Raw genomic sequence first — 19,784 nt, forward strand, 5'->3', positions numbered from 1 at the left:
CTTTGTGTAACTAGATACAGTGTTGTACGTTAAGGAACAATGTAAAAGCTTAATGCTAAAAAGGTGAGTATTTTGCATCTAATTTAGCTTTTAAGCCCAGAGGGAAATGATATGAATTAAATAATACAAAATGTTGTAATTTATGACAAATTTCCTAGTCCTAGAAAGTTTAGTTTTATTTCCACATCTGACACAGGGCCTTGTACATAGTAGGTGCTCAATTCTTCAATTCTGTCTTTTTAAAGTCATAGAATTATTTGAATTAAACTCAGAGGCCAGAGGCCCTTAACTTGAGCAGAAATTTCTGCTTATTCAAATGAACATAGATTGCTCTTTTCATATTAGCATTCAGGGAGGATTTTAAAGTACCTTGTAAATATTTAATTAACATTCAGAATAGATTTGTGACTTAGGAAGAAACCATTCTTTTATGGCAGCAGGAAAGGATGGCCTAGTCAAATGTTGTTCAAGTACATTCTCTATTCCACTCACAACAGATTATCCAGAAGTGTGGTAATAGAACGAGCCTCAGAATTACCTGTAGAGGAAAAATACCATTATATTAAATCATAACTTTTATAAGTCATATGATTAGGCAACAGTCAGTGTGTCAAGATGTGTAACTTCGTTTAAATGAGGAAGGTTCCTAAAAGGACACCTGGAGCAGGGCCTGAGGGAGTCGAGTTTCTCTCTTTACCCCTTTCCCAGTGTCTGAAACTTAGAACCAAAATATCTTTTAGTTACATGGATTAAAACAGCTATGGAAAATTTAAATCTATTGACTAATTTTTAAAAGAAAGATGTATTTTAATATAAATTCTTTGCCACAAATATGGCAATTATTTTGAAAATGTTGCCCAGCTTTGAGTTTATTTTTTAGAGTAGACTTTTGCTCTGGGAACACCTCTAAACTTACCCAGCTGTTAAGTGTCTTAGGTGTATCCTCTCCAGAAAGTTATTTAGCCACACAAATTTTCTCACAGCCTTTGGCTGAATGAAGATGCAAGTGCTAAAATTTTGCAGTCAGTTATTAAGATTTCTAAAACTCATGGAAAACATATGTTCCAAAAACCATTATATCTTAGACTAAAGGAAACTTAGAACCATTTCCATTTCACTTGTTAGTTATAATCTCTAAAACTATAACCAATTCTTTGTTAGCCAAGTTTAGAAATTTTCTTTTGAATTATATCCTCAAATTATATAATAGGAAAATAAAGCTAATTTAATCATTTTGCTCCAACATAATTTAAATGATTACTCTGCCTTGGGACACATGAATGTTCAATATTTTAAATAGCAGGAAGGAAGAATATTAGTGCATTGAAAAAAAAACTTTACTATAACTCTGAATTTTTAGAGTGGGCACAAAACCATCTGGGGCTTTTTCATCTTTTCTTTTATTTCCATTTTTCCTTTCTCTGCCTCCTGTTCCCATTGGCTCTTCTTCCCTCCCTAAGGTTCATAGTTTTAAACACTTGCAAGTTGGTGGGATGGGGACTTTGTACTCAGTGTAGGGGGACTGAGGAGCCATTCCAATTCATTTTTCCCATCACAGTGTGATCCTGAATCCCATCTGCTGAAAGCTCCCTTTGTGCCAAGCACAGACCTGTGTGTATCACCAGAGCCTGATAAATGTTTGCTTCATGAATGAAACAAACTGACCTTCATTCCATGGCTAGAATATTTATCCATTGGAAACACTCTCTTGTACTGTCCACATTTCTGGTGTTTCTAGAAACAATAGTGATTTTAGCTCCTTAAGATGAGGTAAGGTATCATAATACAGTATATTTTCCTCTCTAAACATCTGTTTTATTCTCCTTTATCTCAAATATTTTCTTGCAAATATCAAATAAGTGAAACATACTGCCTTTGTACCTAAGTGCTTTTAAATTAGCTGTATATATTTAAACATATACATATATATTTAAACTCTTTATGTTTCCATAAGTGACTAAAAATTGTGAAATATATGAATAGAAAAGGCTCTAACCTTTACAGCACAGAGACATCATATACATTTATGGAATTTATAGAAATAAATAATATCTCAAGCCGACCTTGGGAATTTGAATTGTATATTCCCTGCATGGTGAAACTTCATATAAAATCTTAAACACTTAGCATGACACTTTCTAAGTGTTTAAAGGCAGTCTCATTCTTTATTCTTTCCATCAACCATCTATGTCACCTTGATCAAGCCACTTACTCTCCTAAAGCATCAGTTTCCATCACTATAACATGGAATTTGGACTAGATGATCTCTAAATCCCCTCCAGCTTTAATGTTCTTTAAATGCTAACATTATAGGCAGCAGGCTAACATGTAATTTTTTAATCTACCCATAAAGAGCATTGGTAAAACAAGAACAACTAAAGAAATAAATGCATATCATGTTGTTCTTTTTAAAAACATTAACATTTTCCCTGGCCTGCATAAAAGTCAACGTTTTACTTATTGCTCAAGTAAAGGTGAAAATGTGCTCTAGTTTGGGTTGTGTATACTCCAAAGAGTCAGAGTTATATTACAACATGAAAATTTTTTCTGTCTTCTTCCTTTTGCTCATAACAATCCTCTGAAGTAGGATGAGTTATTATCCCATTTAACAAATCAAAAAATAAGAAACAAAATAACCTGAGCTTCCATGTTTCCCAGGTCACAAAGCTGGTCAGTGGCCCCTGGGGCCTGAGCTTTAATTAGCATGTAAGCCTGAATATAGGAAAGCCATGGAGAACAGTTCCTAATAAATCAGTACTTGAATATGAGCATAAATATTATTGTTATTAATTTAAAATTAAGTGCAGGACTAAGTCAGCTCTAAAGTCACAAACAAACCTGAACCTACTATTTAGGTGTTCTGTCTCTTGGGAATAAGGAAGCTTCTCTGATGTCTTGACATTCAAATTTAAAGTTGTCTACATGCAATCTGTGTAAACCAATTTCCTGTGGCAGCATATTACTTTATAAAGGTACTTGAACTACAATAAATTCTATAAAGTCCAGGTGAAATGGCACCTCTTTGAGGTCTTCTCCTTTTCTGAAATGCTAAGTGTTCATAGGGCATTAAGTGAATATTCCTCTTTTGTCCTTTTAGAATTATACTGAATATTTTTACTTCCACCCTGTAGAACCTCCTAACCTAGATTCACACAGAAGCTGAATAGACCTTGAGTAGCTTTCTACTGTTGTTGTGGTTGTTTTGTTTTTGAAATTATTACCAACATTTTAAAAACAGGTGGCTGGACAAAAAAATTCTACTTCTTACGTCTCTTGAAATAAGGAAGATATGACCACACTTGGCCTGCACTGCCATGCAGCAATGAGGAACTAGAGCTTAATTAGGCTCCTTTAACAATGTATCTGGTACATGTAAACAGCAGCAAACATTTGACCAAGGATAAGTGCTCATTCGCAAGATGGATTTGATCAGTAGGTGCCTGTCTGGTTCAACTTTTAAGTATTGAAACCAAGCCTTCCCAGCATTTTTGCTAATCCTCTGGGTTCCTGACATTGAAGATTCTCTAGGCTGCCTTCTTCAGCCAGCAATGCCTTTAATTCTTAGACCCTCCATCAGCTACCGAAAGAAAAATAGTTGGTGGGTGGGCGTGGGGTATGGGATAAGTTGCCTTGTCTTCCTACCTTCCTATTTTATCTTCCACATAGCAAAAAAGGAGAGCAAGAGGAAACATGCTCCACAGGACTTTAAAATACTGGTTACATAATCCCCATGATTTTTTTGTCCTTGCCATCAGAAAGCATACATTTTTAAAGTCTTTTCTTGAGTTACTTTTCACACCAGCTGTTTCCTTCTTTGCCTTGAGTCAATGATGTGGCACAGACTCCCAGAACTGAGAGGAACCTTGAAGATTTCCCAGTTCAGCCTCCTTATTTAGAGGACAGGAATTGGGGACTGGGAAGTGATCTAAATAACCTTAGCCTGAGGTAACCAACTAACAAGGCTCAGAGCCTGTGATGCCCTTGTCATTGACCCCCATCTGGTGTTCTGTCCAGTATTTTCTACTTTGTCATTTGGGTGTAACCAAATCTCTAGTCAACTGAATAAGTCAGTCAATTGCCCTGGAAACTTCTTACTCTGTACCTTTTTGAATACTATTATTCCCTCCGCCTGGAATTCGTATCTTTTCAACTGAAATTATTCAAATAAAAATCACCTGTCTAATTCTATTTCAAATGACATCTAATTCATTAATTGGGTATGTTTTATCAATCAAACAAATTTTCCATGAGAAAGGAAAAATAATATTTTATATATGAACGGGTTAAAGATAGAAACCAGGTGCATACTCTCATTTCAGTCTCTGGTGACCTAGAGATTGAATCACTGTCAATGAATTTGGATTTCTTTACCTAACAGTTCTAAGAGGCTACAGAGATGTTATTTATCTGGCCCTTGGAGGATTCTCATTGTTCAGTGTTTTGGATGCCATGGTTTGGCCTTCATTGTGGGTGTGATTGCTAAATAGTGCACAACTAGCTTGGTCACAATTCCTTTGGATGGAAAATTCCAAAATGATAGTATGTAATTGGAGAGAAGACTACTCTAGCTTTACAGGCAAAGCAGAGTCCTGAATAAAGATGGCGGTGCCACCATCATCACCTGCTCTGTCTTTCTATCTCACAGCCCCCTCCATTTATTTACATACATTCTCTGCATAGAATTTCCGAACACTGGATTATTCAACTAAAACAGTCTTAACATTAATTTTCTCATCAGGAAATACATATACAGTCCTGCTTTTTATGATGATTTAGCTAAGCAAAACAAACTAGTTTAAAAGTGGTAAATCTTTTTTTTTTTTTTTTAATTTATTTATTTATTTTTGGCTGTGTTGGGTCTTCGTTTCTGTGCGAGGGCTTTCTCCAGTTGCGGCAGGCGGGGGCCACTCTTCATCGCGGTGCGCGGGCCTCTCACTATCGCGGCCTCTCCTGCTGCGGAGCACAGGCTCCAGACGCGCAGGCTCAGTAGTTGTGGCTCACGGGCCTAGTTGCTCCGCGGCACGTGGGATCTTCCCAGACCAGGGCTCGAACCCGTGTCCCCTGCATTGGCAGGCAGATTCTCAACCACTGCGCCACCAGGGAAGCCCCTAAAAGTAGTAAATCTTAAAATGTTCAGTGATCATAAATAATTGTCGAGTTATATTAAGATCACCTAAAGCAACACTTCGGTATTTCCCTCATGATCTGTTCTGTGTCCAAAGTTAATTTACATAAACTCTGTATTTTTATTAAAAAAAGAGAGAAAGGGTTTGCTTGTGTTAAAACATGCCAACGTTTTTCATAAAACACAGATTATTGCTCTTGCCCTTGCCAGACAGCAGATGTCTGTCACGAGGAAGAGAATCCAAAACTAAGTGTGAGGATCACATTGCCCCAGATGTGCTAGCACTCCCCTTAGGAAGTAAAACCTTTTTCCAGCGGCTGGGCTAACAGACCGTCTATCTCATGCAATACAAGGTCTAGGGAACAATGACCACAGCCCTGCCTCAATCTGGTCCCCATTGAATGTCTGCGGAGGGGACAGTATAAAGATACCTCTTTTAAAGCTAAAACAGCTGACAAGTGATAGCACTTCCTATATTTTCCAGAGGGATGAAATGCAGGAACTCAAGAGTGTGAGAAATCTTAAAGGTTAGAGAAAGAAATGTGGGAGCTCCACCAGTGGTAAAATACAACAAACTCAAGTCCCAGTGACCTCTCTGACATCTCTTGGGGGAATCTAAGGTGAGGCTTACTGCTGAGTTAAATTTTCTTTTTGATACTGGTTAGGTATGTGCCCACGAGACCTCCTCTGTTTAAGGTTCTTGATTCTTCTCATCCCTTCTGACTCTAGCCCCTCTAAGAAACATGGGTGTCAAAGTGTTGCTTTGTCCTGAATGTGGTGTTTAACTTTGCTCTAATCAACATGGACGAATGTAAGTTTGGGCTAGGAAGTTGTTCTTGAGGTCTATGAGCTGACTGGCTAAACGTGGGCTAGGCTAGGTTAGCCTCAGTGGGTTGAGACCCTGAGACGTCACAGGTTTGGAAATCACTGCACTGTAAAATAACCTCATTCCTGGAAGACAGACAAGAAATGGGTGCATGGTATAAGCTTCTGCAAAAGCAGCTGAAATCTGATATTACCCAAATACATTTTACTATCCTGCCTTCCTTTATTTTTCCTCTTGGCGGTATAATTTTGGAAGTGCTTTAAAATAAATTATCAACTTGGTTATGAGAAAGAGTATCTCTGATTAAAAAGAAATATTTGCTTTACACTATATTACGTTGCCTAAGTTTTTATTTGATTTTAATTCCCAGACATTTGCATAGACATGGGTGCTTGGATAAGTAGACAACTACAGGAGATCTGTAAGAGGCATTTACAGAACTGCCAATATTTTGCCTTAAGCTGGTTCTCTATGAGTTTTTCAATTTTAGTTATTAATGTTGGTTAATGATATAAAAATGATCCCTTTCTTTTAAAAATAATAAATCTTTAATAGAAAGCAACACCCTTTAAATCTAACTGAGATACTAGTTCTGGATCAGGAAGTGTCATTGTTTTTATCTAGAATAACAATCATGGGTCTGTCAGTTAAAAAAAAAAAATGTATATATATATACATATATATATATATATATTTAGTACAAATAGGTGGACCACCCGGTGAATGGTTGCAGGAAAAACATCTAAATATGTATTTTCAAACTTAATGTGGTTTTTACTACACTCATCATGTTATATTCCTGAAATAAAGCAGCAATAGCATTTCAAATTGTTTTAAAATCACTCTCAAATGATCACATCACAGTGAATTTGAGAGTTTTCTATATGTCTGTTGACTATAGCACAAAGATGAACCAAAAATATGTTTGACCTAAAGAGAGAGATGTGGGAATGAGGTGGGGAGAGGCTATGATCTTAGTCTGTGATATCATGCAGTTTGTATACCATAATGTCACACCAGAATAAATAGGTATCAGCAGTGCAGAATAGAAACAAAAGTTGGAAACCAAAATTACTAAGATAGAAATATTGGCAATGGAATGGCGGGTCCAGTCATGGGATCCAACTAGCCTAGAATATTTGAAAGAACTGGCAAATAGGACTTGAGTCCTGCATTAAAAGGGACAAAAGACCCAGGAGTAAAAGGACACTGCATTTTGGGCTAGAAAGCAAGATTGGACCAGAAAACTAATAACTCAGGAGCTAACAGACTCGGAGGCAGCAGAGTTCAAGATAAGGCAAGAGAGAGGATAATGAATAAGGCAAATCAAGGGAAGGCGTAAGAGGCACTACTTTTAAGAAGACCGTAAAATTAAGGCAACTTCTACTTCAGAGAGAAAGTTTTTACACATTTCTTGCTGGGGTAGAAGTAATCTTTTAAAGTACAATCAGTTTAAGGCTTCCAGCTGGGAGTAGGTGACCAATGTTAGGAAGGAGGCACATGGGTTTATTTGACTATAGAAGAAAATATTGCCCCTCCCCCCCCCCAGAAAAGTAAGTCAAAGAAAATAGATTTATCAAACTCATAGCATTTTACAGCCTAGGAGTACTGATTCAAAATTGAAATTTCTATGGCTTTTGTTACCATCGTCCGGCAGTCACATTCCCAGGGAACTATTACATCCCCCATCCCCTGAAACACATGAGGTGGTCCTTATGGGGAATCACGGATTTTACACAAACATGAAGTCTGTCTTGACGTTGACTACATTGCAGAAATCTTAATGACAGTCATGTTTGGAGCTAACATTGTTTTTGTTCTTTCAAAAAAAAGTCAATTTATCAAGTAGCAATATGATTAATTAATACATACTCTGAAAAAAAGTTTTGTTTAAAGAGATAGCAATTTAAAGCATGACTGTCAATTTTAGCCACTTTGAGATGTCTTAAATATCTTTGGTTCTTTTCTCGTATTACTTGCTATTTATTTTTTCTAGAATTGATAGGTTGGGTGTTTATTCTTCCCTCCCTATCTGTTGTTCCTGGGTGTATTCAGCTTTAAAAGTCCTCATAGATCAAAGGTAACTGCAAATTCAGTTACATTTAATGTATGTTAATCACTCATCAAAAAAGAGAATGCAGATTTTTTTCTCTTATTTGTAGAATTTCTAGTCCTCTATCAAATGAGATTTCTGTTGCCAGTTTTCCATTGCCAACACATTTCTTGTCTTGACTACACAAGAAGTTGTATGGCAACATAGTAGGCATTCCACTCCTGTTTTTTCTATAACTATGTTTTGCCTAATATGGGAGAACTTGGTATATGAAGGAACAGTTAGCTCCCTTCACTTCTAGTGTCTGTTCTCTATTCCTCTTTCCTGTGTTCACTCTTGATTCTCCTTCTATGTTCTATCACCTAGGTCTCAAACTTTTAGAGACTAGCCTTTTTATCTAGGAGAAATAGATTCTAGAGACCCTATTTTGCACTCCCCAAATCATCATATATTTCTCTACTTTCATTCATTCAACAAATATTCAGAGTATCTACCATGTACCAAGAATTGTGTGAAATGCTAAGAATATAATGATGAGCAAAATTAGACATGTTCTCTGTCCTCATGTAGCTTTCCATTTAGTAAAGTAGAGAGATATTGGATGAATAACCCCACAAACAGTAAAGTATGACTGGCATAGTAACCATGAAGCAGTGGTCCAGAATACTTGAAGAGCATGTAGTATGAAGTTTCTGGGCTACTCTGGAAGGTCAAGGAAGGATAACTTAAGGAAGTGATATTTGATCTGATAACTGAAATATTTAGAGGATTTTTAACTAAGTGAAATGATCGGGGTGGGTTAGAGCATTCCAGGCAGTGGAAACAACACGAGCAAAAGCCTTGTGGCTGAAACACCTCCTGTTGAAGGGCAAGAAATAAGAATGGGGTACTTCGAGCAGATGTGTGTGGCGCAAGACGGTATTGGAGAGGAAAATATAGGTCATGCTGTCTAAGACCCCATAACCAGACCTTGTTAAGCATTTTGATCTTATCCAAACAGCAGTGGAAAGCTATTAAAGGGTTTATTGAATATGTGTGTGCATATGTACATGTGCATGTGTTTGGTGAGTGGAACGGTGACAATCGTGGGGATGATAGGATTATATTTTCATTTTGAGAGAATAGAATAGAGGAGCATGAGAGTGGACTTGAGAAGACCAGCTGAAATCTCTTGCAGCAAGTAGTTCAAGTAAAAAATATCAATGGTTTGTAGCTTAGATGAGGAAAATGATGGTAGAGATAGACAAATGGATATGCCAAAGGTAAGGAGTATATTGAACAGCAGTTGAGGATGAATTGGATATGGGTTTTAAGGAAGAAACAAGTGGAAAGATAGTTCTTAGCTTTCTGTCTTCTGCAGATGGAGGAATTCTGGTAGTATAAACTAAGATAGGTATATTAGCTTATGTAACTGATGGTACAAGGTTGAAGTTGACTTCATGATTGTATGGATCCAGGAAAACAGATGATGCCTTCAGCATTCACACTCTCTCCAGCTTTCTCGTCTTTGTTCCATGGTGTAGTGAATGACTCATTCTTACCCACAACAGATAAGCATTCTTTATCCATCTGATGACCTAGCCTCAGACAAATCCATGGTTTATAATCCCAACTATCAGGGGATCTTTACTTTTCCAATCCTGGACCATGCACTGGTATCTGTGATTCTGATATTTTCAATATACTTTCTCCAATCCTTATCACTAAGCTCTTATTAAAAACTTCCCTGTAAATGGAGCCATCCTTATTTTAAACAATTAAAAACTTACACATATACAATTTTGGATATTATATATATTAGATATTCACTCTCTCTATAGAAATGATAGATTTAGGGTAAAGTGAAATACAGTTTTCCCAATAGAATAGTAAATAAGGAATTATATTTTTGAGGTGGCTACAAAGAAAGTTACCATGATATATATATATGTGTATATATATATATACACCAAGATGATAAATTCATGAAGAGTTTTTATGAACAATAGAAATTGAGTTTATTCACTTAGTGCCCGTATTATTCTAGGCAATTTGCTAGGTCTTTCTATACATGGGATCACATCCACTCCTCAATCAACTTTGAGGTGGAAGATAGAACATTATCTATATTACAGACAAAGGAACTATGGCTAGAGTGACTTGCTCTACATTGAACCCCCAAGATTAATGTTATTCTGACACATGCTATGTTCAGTAAATAATTTTTGGACAGATTAATAAAGGTATGAATGAATGAGTGAATGAATGAATGAGTGGATGAATTAAGCCTTCATACAAAGTGGTTTTTTGTGCCATTTGCATTGAGAAGATCTGGAGCAGAACATTATTTTCTCCTGTCTCCATGCCCACCACCTAATGGCAGACAGTTCTGGATTACAAATGCCTCCTGCATGTCCCCTCACACTTTATTTGAGAGCAGGTACCATCACTGACACCTGCCAGGCTCTGATTCAAGGTCTAACTCATGTAATCCTCACCACAACTCTATGGCATATGTACTATTATTAATTCCCATTGTACAAAGGGGAGAGTCCAGAGACTGAAAGTGTAAGTAATGTGGCAGAGTCACATAGCAAGTAAACGGCAGCATCAGGATTCAAATCCTGGGCATCTGGTTCATGAACCTCTGCTCCCAACCTCAGGCACTAGTGCCCCTCAAAAAAGAATTTTAAAGAAGTAATCCCTGGCTTTACTAATCATAGAAATGGATACATATCTTAATGATGCATCTCTCTTTGAAGATAGTGCTATTTGTGGAAGTAATGAAAACTCTTCTATATAAATACTACTGAAAAGGCCATGCTCCTGAAAATGATGGGTAAAAATAATTTGAATGATCTTTATTTTTATGTCATATTTATTTTTTCTGTATCCAAGTTCATTTCTAAAAAGAAGCCCTAACAGTTCTTTTTTAAATCTCCAGACGTGATTAAAATACAGTGCAATTTTACAGCCATGAATGTTCATTTTCAAGGACTGTTTTTATTCTAAAAATCCATTTTTTTTGTTGTTGTTTCTATTTAACATCATCCCTCCCCTAGAGGAGGCAATATGTGATATTGGGCATTCAGAATCTACTCCTGATAGATGGTGATTATTCAGGAGAAGCTGAAGAGGGGTGAAAAAACTCCCACAGAGGTGCCCCAGAGTTAATTCGCCCTTTCTTCACAGGGTAGAGAGCACTAAATATGCAGAGCACCATCCTGACCATAAGTGGTTCTGTCCTCGCTGGCCATTCCACAGCCCTACCCCTCTACAAAGGGTGGATCATTAAGCCATCCAACGGTGGGGAGTATTTTCATATAGCTGTTGCCCTTTAGAACAGCCTGGCAGCGAGTGACCATAATAAATTATGCACTGTTCTGTGAGGCTGTGACACAATGCACTGGTGGAACAGCAGGGGTGATAGAAAATCCATTATTTGAAATTTTTGTTTCTTTTTCTTACTAGATTCCATGCTGCTCTTTTCCTGTCATCTTGATCCTTTTTTTCGTATCTATTGTTTTGAGGGTTTTGTGTCTGACAGTTCTTTTCTACTGCTGGTTTTGTCCTTTTTGTTACGTTGTTTCTGCCTTCGTGGGCTTCCCCACCCCCTTTTCTTGGTCTTGTATGTCATGAGCCTCGTTCTTTTCTGTCACACAGTCATTTGCTTTACTTTTCTTTCTCTTTCTGCCTTATTGTCTCATATAACGCAAAAACAAATTCTCTTTTGGTTGGCATTCTTTTACATGGTGTTATGTGGTTGTCATTTTCCCTTCAGGATAGGTGCACTTTACTGTATGTGATATTCGTTTTGGTTCCAAGAATCCTACACACACGTCCAGAGGAGTGCCAAGGCTGATGACAATAAAAAACAATCAAAGCCACCAGTAAGAATTGTTCTTTGAGAACAGTGCAGACCTATTTCTTCCCTGTAGATCAATTCACATAGAATCTGTATGTTTTTGTTCCTAATTTTCTGGATTATTCAGGGTTTTCATCTTTTTCCAAAAGTAGGTCTATTATTCCAAAGTGGCGATTATGTTGACACTATTCCTGGCAAATCTACCTATTTGCTTTTCCTTCATTGTTTCTCTATTGATGAACACAGCCTGAAAAGATAGTCTGGTAGTTGAAACATCCATTCATTCAATTAATTAATTAGTTATTAATTGAGCAACTATTATGTGGCAGGAATTGTGCAGGTGTTGAGGATATTGGATACCATCAGCTTTGTTTTGCATTTTTGCATTCTTTAATTAGTCATGTCCCTTATTCCCAATTTCTTTCCTCTTTCTGTGGACACCTCATATTGCTGTCTGTTTTTCTGCCTTCTCCATTTTCTCTTCCTTGATCCTTTTGGACCTAGCACTCCTATTCTTTATTTAGATTTATTTACAAAGAATTTCTGATTTTCTTCCTAAATTGGATTAGAAAGCTCAAATTTCCTTGGCAGTGAATATCCGAGAATATGCCAGATTCTTCAATCTCATTTTTGAGTTGCATTTAAAGACAAACATACACAGTATCCTCACCTCTGGTATGATTATGGATTTTTGTAATATTTGCAGTAGCTGAATTTAATTGTATTAATATGTATACTTATTAAATATTAGTGTAATTAAATAAAAATCTATAATTAAACTCTTCCTTTTGCAGCATTTAGTTCCTTGTAAATGTTTTTCCCTCTGTTTGCTTTTATTTGGTTGTTTATTTTCTCTTTCTGTAAAATTACTATCTTCTAATTTGGTTTCTCCTGAATCACGTTTGGTTTTCTGTTTCTATCTCTACTGTATTTTTATATTTTCATTCTCTATTTTTTTAATTTATTGTATTCCAGGGTTATTGCTGTTTTTATTTTTTTTGTACTTGGTATTTTAAATAAGAATTGCTTTAGTAGCTCAGAAAAGCTAGTTTATTGTTTTTTGCCACTTAAATGATTTTCTTCTATCTCTATAATCATTTTCTTTACATTTTTCATCTCTCCACTCTTCCTCATGTCTCCAGATCTCTAGTTAAGTGTTTCCTTCATTTTGTGGTTTGTTTTTCTCTTTTCTTGCCACTTTGAATTCTGCCCCTTAACTTTTTCCTATATCAGTTTTTTTTTTTTTTTTTTAAAGAAACACTGGTCCCTTTAATATCATTTTATAAATGCCGTTGGAACAACTTCTCTTATTTTTACTAATTGGCCTTCAGAATAAACTCTCAAACTTGTAATATAGTGCATTTTATGCACCCAAAAGAATAAGTCAGTTGTCCTGTCAGCTTCCAGATGCAGTAAAATGCTCGTGTTATTTTCTCATATATTTCACACTTCCATTTTTAATATTGTCTTTCTTAGTTGGGAGAAGAGGGAGGAACATATATAAAGAGCTATGAAGATGTTGTAAAAGTGAAAGGGAGATAAGAAACTGAAAGTAAATAAGCAAATGTGGTAACTAGGACACTGGCATCCTTAAAGGATGCCATGGGGGAAATATTTTTGGTGACAAGATAGAAGATGAGAAGTTCAGGAAACCTCCCACAGATTTGTTCCTAAAAAGCAGGGCTTTTGTAGCTGATTCAACCAAACAAAACTGACTTTTGTATTAGGTGAACCCAGTCCACCCTCTATAGTTTTATTCATCCCATTACTAAATGGGTCAGCCTTGACTAGGCATCGCTCCTGTTTTGTGTACCTTTGACATGATGTCCTAATTTTTAAAAGTCAACAGTATCAATCTCTTTTGAATCTCCTATTGCATTTTTATCAACCAGATTCCACTTATGATATAAACCATTGACTAAATGATAACATTTTTAAAATCAGCATATAAAACAATCCAAAAAAATTACATCATATGTTTTCTCCTGATTTTGTGACTTATGGCACCATCAATAATTGAAGTTCAGTTTTTCCTGTGCCTTCCCGGACTGGTGTCAGTCTTAATATAAAACCTGTCATCTTTAAAAAAAAAAAAAAAAACTCTCCAAAATTAAACTATTAATTTATCAGTTAGTTTATTTGGCTGACTCCTGTACCCAAACTTTCAGATCACCTCGAATTTGTTCAAATGGAATAGTTGCCTACAAAAGTTATCCAGTCTTATATGGAGATTAGTAAATATAAAATTGGCATGGGCAACACACATTCTGGTATAAGTTGTGAACATAAAAATAGAGAAAGCAGGTAAATTTAGAAGGCTATATTATTATTTTTTAAATGTTTGTATACAGTGGTACGCTTTTGTATACAGTGGTACGCTTCAGATTAGGAAGCTGTTTAAGTAACGTATTTTGGGTTAAATCTTATGACTTGAGTATTTAATTTCTTCCTTCTCACCACCAATACCCCAGTCAGTATTATAATACAGTTTAATTTACTTTGCTAAAAAGGAAGTTTCGATTTCCTCATGACTCCCTTTCTTTTGTGGTCCCCTTCCCTGTCATTTCTACCTCTCTCTCCTGCTCTGAAGAGGAGCAATCCCAGGTCTGAGACTACTTTCATCTCACAAGATTTAAAAAAAAAAAATTCTCATGGTTTACTTTCTTTTATTTCTTTAATTATATTTTTCTTCTTTTTCTGCTTACTTAGCATTTTTCTTGTTTGAATGTGTCTTATGGTTTCTGATTCTCATAGAATCATCACTGATTTTTTGATAAGAATTTGTAGGATTGGCTTACATTGCTAGCAACAAATAGCTCTTGTTTTTTTGAGAGTTTATTATATGCCAGGAAATGTGTCAACATTTTCCATAGATTATATTATTTAATCCTCAAACAACCCTCTGAGCTAGTGTTCCCATGTTCCTGATTTTTGCAGATAAAGGAATAGAAGCATAGAAAGGTTAAGCAATTTGTCCAAAATCCTGCAGCCAAGACATGGCCAAGCCAGGACTCAGAGTCAGGGTGTGTGACTACAGGCCTGTACACTTCACCACTACTCCATAGCTCCTCTTCTAAAGTGATGCCACGTTATATTAATTTGTTTTTAGTCTTGACGCAAGAATAAGCGATTTCCTCGTTGTATCTTTCTTCATCATTAAATCTGATGAGAGCAGAACTATATCTACATGGGAGGTTTGAATCCTGTGGTGTTGACATCTTGATCCATATTCTCCTTAGCATATTTTCTTGGCTCCTTTCTGCCCACCAACCACATGAGATTAGTTTATGCATGAAAGTGACTCTTGTCCTACCTCCATTTCTAAAGTAAGTATTTTCTAAGGGCAGGTCTCTGCCCTTCTGAGAAATGACAGGGAAGGGGACCACAAAAGAAAGGGAGTCATGAGGAAATCGAAACTTCCTTTTTAGCAAAGTAAATTAAACTGTATTATAATACTGACTAGGGTATTGGTGGTGAGAAGGAAGAAATTAAATATTCAAGTCATAAGATTTAGCCCAAAATACGTTACTTAAACAGCTTCCTAATCTGAAGCGTACCACTGTATACAAAAGCGTACCACTGTATACAAACATTTAAAAAATAATAATATAGCCTTCTAAATTTACCTGCTTTCTCTATTTTTATGTTCACAACTTATACCAGAATGTGTGTTGCCCATGCCAATACAAAAGCAATTCCTTTTCATATCCTCCTCATTGCCTTATACCTTAAAGGTTTCCAGATAAAGGGTCAAAATTATAAACCCTGCTGTTCAGTGCTCATCTTACAACAGATGAGTCTTCTCACAATACAGGAGAAAAGAAGGCAGGGCATCATCCTTCCTTCAATGTAGGCCAAATAGAGAAGTCTCAGAGTCCTTCCTAAGTGGTCTATTTTGCAAGAACGTCATTCAGCTTTACACATTTTTATTTTCTTCGTTTACTGGAATTGAGTACAAAAGAGGAAGCAGGATAACTTGGCTAAGCAGTTAACTTTATAGGATCCAAGAATCTCATATACTTGAAAAGGTTTCGTAGAATTTTTAATAAATACTTCCAAAGAGCTTATGTTTTTATTTCGAATTACAATTCTACAACATTTAATCCCTTGTTATTGCTTTGTCAGACTTTTAATTGAATTATGCAAAACATGAAACAAAAGGAAAGAGTTGTAGATAGCACAGTAATATTAGCAGAATTACCAGAGTGCTGAGAATTATTAAAGAGGACATTATGTTTGTTAATCGGGCATTTAATTTTACTTCTGTTTATTGATGGAAAATATCCTCTTGGAAAGGATTTTTTCAAAAACCTTAATTGTGACAATACTGTCTTAACATCCATGAATATACTGTATAACCAAAAGCTGTTTGAAACCTAATTAGTCAAAAAGACTCATAATTTTCATTTTGACTATAGAATGGCTGACTAACATTACAGTCAGATCGGTCTTTTGTGCATAGGAAAAAGCAGCCCTTCCAAAACTAGCTTCAAAAAATGGGAAGTGTTTGGAGAAAAGATTTTAAAGTATTACAGACTACAGCAAAAAAAGGAATACCCCCCTCTCAGCTCATTTTATAAGGCAGATATAACCTTGATATTGAAAGGTCAGTGTGAGAAATTGCAGGCTAATCTCACTCATGAGCATTGATACAAAATACCAGACAAAATATTAACATGTTGAATCCCACAATGCATAAAAAATGTGGATATAGCATGACACTTGGGGCTTACCTCAATAAAGCAAGGTTGGTTTAACCAAAAAAGAAAAAAATTAATTAAGGTAAATCATCACATAAACAGTTAAAAGGGAAAAAATTCATATGATCATCTCAATAGCTACAGAAAAAATGTTTGATAAAATTCAATATCTATTCATAATTTTAAAACCACCTTAGAAAACTATGAATAGGAATGAATTTCCTTAAAGTGATCTAACATGTTTGCAAAATAATTGCAATATATATTATTTTTGCAATAATATATATTGCAAACTTAATGGTAAGCATTTCTTTAACATCAGTAGTGAAACAAGGATACCTGCTATTTGCATATCTGTCCTACATTGTACTAGATATAAAATGTCAATGCAGTAAGACTACTTAATTTTATATTATAAAATCAATTTATAATAAAATAAAAGTATAAAAATTTTAAAATATAAGGATTAAAAAAATTAGATGATATATATCTTCTGATTATCTATAGTGAAATTCTAAACTAATCCACTGATAAATTATTAGAATTAAAAAGATTTTAGAAAGTTTCTAGGGAAAAAAATCAATATGCAAACATCAATTCATTTCTACACACTAGCTACACCAAGTTAGGAATGTATTTTTTTAAACTATACACTATTGTTGCGTTAAAAAATATAAATAAATAGATTTAATCTAACAAAAGATGTATATAATCATTTTGTAGAAAATTAAAAATTTTTTATTGAAAGACATTTTAAAAAGATGTAAAAAAATGGAAAATATCATCTTCAGGAATTAGATATTGCTATATAAAGATTTTCATTTTTTTCCAGGTAGATCTCTATGTTTATTGCAAACCCAATTAAAATGCCAGCAAAATTATTTCATTGAAATTGACCAACTGAGTCTAAAGTTTATATGGATGACAAAAAAAAAAAATAGCCAAGGCATTCAATAATAATAATAATAACAAAGATCCATATAGCATTTATTCTGTTCTAAACATTGTTCTAAGTACTTAATATACATTGAGTTGGCCTTAACCACTATCAAAAATTCTTATAAAGCTATAGCTCTTAGGATAGTGGTTTTGGCACAGGTTTAGATATTCGAGCAAAGTTACAGTATAGAGAATTCATGAAAAAAACCCAAACACATATGGAAGCTTGATTTAAGTGAGCTGTAATTGCAAACCAGTGCAAAAATATTGAACTACGAACTAAATGGTACTAGGACAATTGTTAGCAATACACAAAAATCAAATACATGTAGTTAAAGACCTAAATGTGATAGGCAAAAAACATTTACTAAAAACATTTAGAAAACAATGTTGAAGAATGTGTTATTGACCTCATGATCTGGAAGCTCTCTTTAAACAGGCAGAAAAAGCACAAATCATAAAAGAAAAGATTGATATCAAAAGATACCATGAGGAGAGTGAAAAGGCAAGATACAAACTGGGAGTAAACATTTGTTCTACAAACAATTGACAGAGGAGTAAAATTTAGAATGTATGCATTTCTTCAAATTTACAAGAAAAAGACAACTCAGTAGAAAAATGGGCAAAAGAATTGAACAGCCGCTTAAGAGATAACATAAAAACTATAAACAACCAAACACCCATCCACAATAAAAAAGAAAAATCTGTAATGTAGTTATACAGTGAAATACTATACAGCAATAAAAAAGATTGGTACACAGCTACATGCAAAAACATAAATGAATCTTAGGAATTTGATATTGAGCTAAAAAAGAAAGTTGCAGAAGAATAAGTAAGAAAGAATATAATTCCATGTATATATAATGGCTTGGCCAAAAAGTTAATTCGGGATTTTGTAACATCTTACAGAAAAACCTGAACAACTTTTTGGCCAACCCAATAATATAAAATCATTTAATATTAAATTATATGTTTTTTAGGGATGTAAATGTATATGGTAAAACTAATTTTAAAAAAGCAAGGAAATGAGAAACAGAAGTATTTTTATGTAAAAAAATATATTTTATAAATATTCTTTTGTATTTATTCTATTCAGATTGTCATACTGAGTGAAGTAAGTCAGACAGAGAAAGAGAAATATGTCACTTATATGTGGAATCTTAAAAAAAATGATACAAATGAATTTATTTACAAAACAGAAACAGACTCACAGACTTAGAGAACGAACGTACAGTTACAGGTGGGGAGGGAAGGGTGGAGGGGAGGGAGAGTTAGGGAGTTTGGGATTGACATGTACACATTGCTATATTTAAAATGGATAACAAGAAGGGCCTACTGTATAGCACAGGGAACTCTGCTCGGTATTATGTAACAACCTAATTGGGAAAAGAATTTGAAAAAGAGCAGATACATTTATATGTATAACTGAATCACTTTGTTGTACAACTGAAACTAACACAACGTTGTTAATCAGCTATACTCCAATATAAAATAAAAAGTAAAAACAAACAAAAAGACAAATAATGAAAAAAATCCCTATGTTCAAAATCCCTGCAATGGGAAAAAAGTCTTGGGAAAAATAATTCACAAAACACCAATCCAAGTGCAAATGATTTCATTGCTGCTTTTGTACTTCCATTAGGCGGGTTGCATAGTCACTAAGAGCACAGATCACAAAACTGGATTACTGGATTCAGTCTGTATGCATACAATATGCTATGTAAAGCAACTGCCTTTGCATTCAACTCCTCTTCTGTAAAATGGATTAATAGTAGTATTCATCCTATATAGTTGTAGTGAAGATTAAAATACATGTAAATATTTAGAAGAATAGAGTCTGCTTGCGTATGTAATTGCAATTAAGATTCTTGTCACTTTTCTTCCTGCTGTTTTCTACTTATCAACTAAAAGGCATTTTCTTGCATTGCCACAGTAATCATGATCCAGTACAGGATATGAGTTATGAGAGGAAGCTGACTAAGCAGCTCGGCTTTGATTCAACTTTAATTTTGAGCTGTGAATGAACATGAAAAGTATAGAAAAATGCCAAGGCTATGTCGTTGAGTGAATAGAAGAGGTGACATTACAGAGTGGACACAATTATTTCATCTCATCATTCATGCTACTAACAAAACACATGCCAAAAATATTCCTCTCTGTGTGGGTAGCAATATGGACAGCTTTAATCTTGTTTTCGCCTATATGTATTTTCTAAAGTGAGCATGCCTTATCCATATAAGCAGGAAGAAAAGGACATTAGAAAAAAAGATTTCTAGCCAATTAAGAAGAAGAAGAGA

At 35.0% G+C, this 19,784-nt stretch overlaps 1 protein-coding gene across 1 annotated transcript in view; it reads left to right on the plus strand.

The window, feature by feature from the left end:
* The window catches only part of DPYD (dihydropyrimidine dehydrogenase), an 813,917-nt gene that overhangs the window by 555,239 nt on the left and 238,894 nt on the right, over positions 1 to 19,784 (plus strand). The gene's annotated exons all lie outside the window — the stretch shown is intronic.

This window comes from Eubalaena glacialis, chromosome 3, assembly GCF_028564815.1.
Source record: "Eubalaena glacialis isolate mEubGla1 chromosome 3, mEubGla1.1.hap2.+ XY, whole genome shotgun sequence".
Taxonomy (NCBI): Eukaryota; Metazoa; Chordata; class Mammalia; order Artiodactyla; family Balaenidae; genus Eubalaena; species Eubalaena glacialis.